This window comes from Octopus sinensis, linkage group LG1 (genome assembly GCF_006345805.1).
Source record: "Octopus sinensis linkage group LG1, ASM634580v1, whole genome shotgun sequence".
Classification (NCBI taxonomy): domain Eukaryota; kingdom Metazoa; phylum Mollusca; class Cephalopoda; order Octopoda; family Octopodidae; genus Octopus; species Octopus sinensis.
The window spans coordinates 102,828,002-102,833,230 of record NC_042997.1 but is presented as its reverse complement, the minus strand read 5'-3'; the positions used below and the strand labels follow the sequence as shown (position 1 = coordinate 102,833,230).

General features: G+C 44.8%; 1 long non-coding RNA gene across 1 annotated transcript in view; it reads left to right on the top strand.

Moving 5' to 3' along the window:
* The first annotated feature begins 4,756 nt into the window (after positions 1-4,756).
* Positions 4,757-5,229, top strand: part of LOC118763686 — a 10,734-nt gene continuing 10,261 nt past the window's right edge. Inside the window, exon 1 of the long non-coding RNA XR_004999450.1 lies at positions 4,757-4,771. This is a non-coding gene — a long non-coding RNA (uncharacterized LOC118763686). The remainder of the gene's footprint in view (positions 4,772-5,229) is intronic.

The following is a 5,229-nucleotide window of genomic DNA, read 5'->3' as shown; positions in this document are numbered from 1 at the left end:
ATGGGAGAAAGCGCTAATAATCTGAATGATATGATCTGAATGATATGATATATAAATGTAAAAAATGTAATATATAAATAAATATCTCATTTCTTCTAATATATAATACCTGTACATCATCTCCAAACCTTCCAATATATATGTATATATATATATATATATATATAATATATATATATACACACACACATGTATGTATATATGCATATGTATATATATATTCTCTTTTACTTGTTTCAGTCATTTGACTGCGGCCATGCTGGAGCACCGCCTTTAGTCGAGCAAATCGACCCCAGGACTTATTCTTTGTAAGCCCAGTACTTATTCTATCGGTGACTTTTTGCCGAACCGCTAAGTGACGGGGACGCAAACACACACACACATATATATACATATATATATACATATATACGACAGGCTTCTTTCAGTTTCCATCTACCAAATCCACTCACAAGGCATTAGTCAGCCCGGGGCTATAGCAGAAGACACTTGCCCAAGATGCCACGTAGTGGGACTGAACCCGGAACCATGTGGTTGGTTAGCAAGCTACTTACCACACAGCCACTCCCGCGCCTATACATATATATATATATATATAGTAATATAATAAATAAATAAAATATATGCATATATACATACATATATTTGATTTGATTTTGATTTTTTCCAGTTTCAGCTAATGAGCTGTGGCCATGCTGGGGCACCGCCATTTGGTTTGCTACACAGGTTTACCTCACGGATGCTTTTTAGCAAACGCCATCTGATGCATGAGAGAGTTCGATGCAGCTGCCCTCATCTGCACCTCCTGCCGTGAAGTTGGTTCATCCGGGACACCTGACAGGAAGAGATCCAGTCCTACTTTAAAGACATCCGCATCTACACCATGCAGGTCCCTCAGGTTCTTCGGGAGGACATTGAAGAGCCGTGGGCCTCTGAAGCCCAGGCTATCACAATATCTTGTCCTACACCTTGATGGCAAATTTGGAGTCCTTGGTACTACGCAGTGGCGTCCGGTTCTGGCGTTTGTGTGACTCTCGATGCCAAAGTCTGGGACAAGACCTTCCAGGATCTTCCAGATATATATTATGGCATATCTTTCTCGCCTACGCTCCAGGGAATAGAGCTTTAATCTCTTGAGTCTCTCCCAGTAGCTCGTATGCTGCACAGAGGCTATCTTCTTCGTGTAGCTTCGTTGGATCGCCTCAAGTTCTGTGATCAACTTGACACTGGATGGTGACCATAGCTGAGAGCAATAGTCAAAGTGGCTTAGGACAAGTGTCTTCCAGAGGACCATCATGGTTTCTTGTTCTAAAGGTTCTAAGAATCCATCCAGCCAGCCGTCTGCATTTCATTGTCAGTTTAGCAACATGTACATGAAAGGTCGCGTCATCACTCATGTGAATACCCAGGTCACGCACTGATTGTGCCTCTGGGATTGCAATCCCTCCGGGTCCAGTGTATTCATTGGGTATTGCATTCAGTTTTGCATGCTGATAGTATAAAGCTTGAAACTTTTCAGCATTGAACTGCATGCTATTCTTTTCAGCCCACTTGTATATTTCGTCCAGCTCACATTGCAGGTGCTTAGTGTCTTCAGGGTTCTGTATTGCCTGTGAAACTTTTGTATCATCTGCATAACATGTGATCGTGGCTCTCCGCGTGGCTGAGGGCATGTCTGAGAGGGCCATTATGAACAGTAGTGATCCCAAAACAGTGCCCTGTGGAACACCGCTCACAATTTGCGTGCTAATGGAAGTGGCCCCATTGGCTGCTACCACCTGACTTCTATTCTTTAGAAAGTCATGAAGCCATTCTCCTAGTTTTCCAACTATGCCAAGATCACGCAGTTTGTGACATATCATTCCATGATCGACTTTATCGAAGGCCTTTGCGAAGTCGAGATATATGACTTCTACATTTGAGTGATTGAGCAGTTGTTTCAGCACCCAGTCATAGTGCTGCAGGAGCTGAGTTAAGCAGCTTCTCCCTGGTCGGAAACCATGTTGGGTGTCGGGCAGCAAGTCATTCTCTTCAAGGAAGGTGATCAGCTTCCTTCTGACTATTTGTTCCATGACCTTGCTGATGTGTGAGGTCAGAGAGATAGGTCTGTAGTTCTTGGCCTCCGCTCTGCTACCTCCTTTATGAATAGGGCATATTTTACCTTCCTTCAGTTTTCTTGGAAGTTTGCCAGCTGCAAGGAAGCTCTGAAAGAGGAACTGCAGTGGTCTTGCTAGGACTCTCTTACATACTTTTAGGAGGACTGCCGGGAATCCATCGGGGCCAATAGCTGAGTCTGTTTTCATTTCATCTATAGCCTTTATTACATCGTCTTCCTTTATATCGATGTAATCTATCGTCGCCGCCTCTGATTCTATATCTGCAGTGGTAAAGAAGTCAGTTGGATTGCTGATTTGGAAATGCCCAAGGGGTGGGGTGAAAACACTCTTGAATTGTTCATTCAGAATTTCACTTACCCTCATTGGTTTTCCTGTGAGTGTGCCATCCTTTTCAAGGAGTGGCCCTATCCTACAGTGCACCGTAGCTGTTTCTTTGGCATACCTGTAGAAAGCTCTGGGGTTAGTTTTTATGTTGTCTATAGCCCAGGCTTCTTTGTCTGCTCTCTCCTTCTCATGGGAGAGTTGCAGACAATTTTCAATTTCTAACAGTTTTATTTTCAGGCGGGACTTTTCACTGCTTTCAGTTTGTTTGTTTAGGCGATTTGAAATTTTTGTACGCCGTCTCATTAAAATTTTCCTCTCTCTGGGGATTTTGTTCTTGTGTACAGTGGCCTTTCTCTCTGGGACACATTTGTAGCATATGGCTTGCATTACAGACATGAATTGTTGAAGTATCATGTCGATGTCCGGCGAGGAGAGACATTCAGGCCAGTTTTGTTTGAGGATCTCTTTCTCAATTTGATTCCAGTTTGCCTTATTGAAGTTCAACCTGGAAAGATTCTGAGGGTTTCTTGTAGGCTGCATGTCCGTGCTCTCTTTTGGCCCGTACATGGTCAGCTCTACCATGTTGTGATCCGAGAGTAGTGTCGGTGTCACTTTCACATTATGGATGAGATCCATATTATTTGTGAAGCAGAGATCCAGTGTGTTACCTGCTCTGGTTGGTTGGAGTATTACTTGCTCCATGTACAGGGTGTTGATGAGGTTCAGGAGGGACCTCGCCTGTCCTCGTTCACATCTTGTCATTCCTGGGAGAGAAAGGCCCTCGGGCCATCTGACATTGGGTAGATTGAAGTCTCCCATGAGAAGTACACTTATGTGTTGTTCTAATGTGATTAGAACTTCTTCTATTTTTAAAAGGCAGTCCTCAAACTTGCCCATATGACTTGGGGCATCTGGAGGGCGATATGTAGCACACACAACTACATCAAGTTGCCTTATGTGTTCAATTAGTGTGTCACACACCGAGTTTGAGTATGACAAAAGGACCTGGGGTGTGAGGTCCCCACGGATGTACATAGCAACTCCTCCATGACTCCTTTCTTTCCTGTCGGTCCGTAGTACAACATACTGTGGTATGTGTAATTCCGCATCTGCTATGTCCGGTTTCAGATGCGTTTCTGTGAGTGCTATGCATAAGGCTTGATTGCATGCGACAAAGTCTCTCAGGAACGGGACTTTTGTCCTGTTACTGTGTGTTAGTAGTCCTCTGATGTTCAGTAGGAGCATCGAGGTGAGGTGTATGCTGTTGCCGGCGGTGTCCACCCTGGGTCCATCTGCTGTGGCGGTCTTGTGAACTGTGGGCAGTTCCATCTGCGAGCCTGAGCCTGATGGAGCCAGGTTAGCTGCTGTACAATCTTTTGTGCCATGCACAAAAAAGATTCCTGCTCAGCAGCTGCCCTTTCAACAACACGTTGGTGGTTTGTGGTACGCACCACGTCTGCGTACCTCCGTTTTGGGGCAGGTGATGCGTGGTCCATCCCATTTCCTTTCGGTGGTTGGTTTCTGTGGCAGGGTCCCTGATGTGCAAAGCGGCAGCCTGCACCCTCCTCTCCATGCCGGCAGGCACCTTTCAGGTAGAACCTACATACCCGTGTGCGCTGCCCGTTTCCATCCTTTTTGGCATATGGATAGTTAGGTTTGCCTCTATCCCTGGCTGCCTTGCCCCTTGGCTTTGTCTGTGTTTTAGCTTCAGTTTTTCTTCCTTTTTTGGTTTTTTCACCTCCATGTCCATGGCTTTTGGTGCTGGTAGGAGCATCCGCACCTGGGTTCATCTCCCGGGCAGGCTTCTCACTGGAGTTTTCTTCCTGGGCGTCTACCAGGTGGGGGTGACCCTCTTCATCAGCGCTCGCGTCTCTATCCTTGCCATCTTTACTTTGTTCGCGTTTTTCGCTGTCAAAAATGGCATCCAGCGTGTTAATGTGCGATCTGACAAGTGCGTAGGAGCGTATAAATTCTTGCTTCTTCCGCTCTATTTGAGCTGACGTCCTTTTGTATCCGTTGTTCTTCAGCGCAGCCGTAATTATATTATTTGGATTTTCTCCGTCAGCGCATTGCCATCCTCGCAGGAACCACGCCAGTTCGTCACGTTTCCAGATTCTGGACATTCTTGATATTTTATCTATCTATCTGTCTATCTAATTATATTATATTAATTTATATTAGTCTAATAGTGCAATAGGGGGTAGGGAGGAAGTAGAGAAAGGGAGCGTCTATGTACTTAAGGAGAAATTGGGAGCCGAGAGTAAGAGAGAAGAGGAAGAGGAGAGAATGAGAGCTGAAGGAAGAGAGAGAAAGCGTCTATGTCCTTATATGTATCCGAGAGAGGAGAGTAAGTTAGAAGAGAGTAATGGAGAGACAAGGAGAAGCGGGAGAGAAACTGAAGAGATAGAAGAGAGTAATGGAGAGACAAGGAGAAGCGGGAGAGAAACTGAAGAGATAGGGAGAGAAGGAAGAAATATAGAGAGAATTTATATATTTGAAAGAGGGGAGTAAGATAGAATGAGAGTTATGAAGAGAAATTGGGAGCCGAGAGTAAGAGAGAAGAGGAAGAGGAGAGACTGAGAGCTGAAGGAAGAGAGAGAAAGCGTCTATGTCCTTATATGTATCCGAGAGAGGAGAGTAAGTTAGAAGAGAGTAATGGAGAGACAAGGAGAAGCGGGAGAGAAACTGAAGAGATAGAAGAGAGTAATGGAGAGACAAGGAGAAGCTGGAGAGAAACTGAAGAGATAGGGAGAGAAGGAAGAAATATAGAGAGAATTTATATATTTGA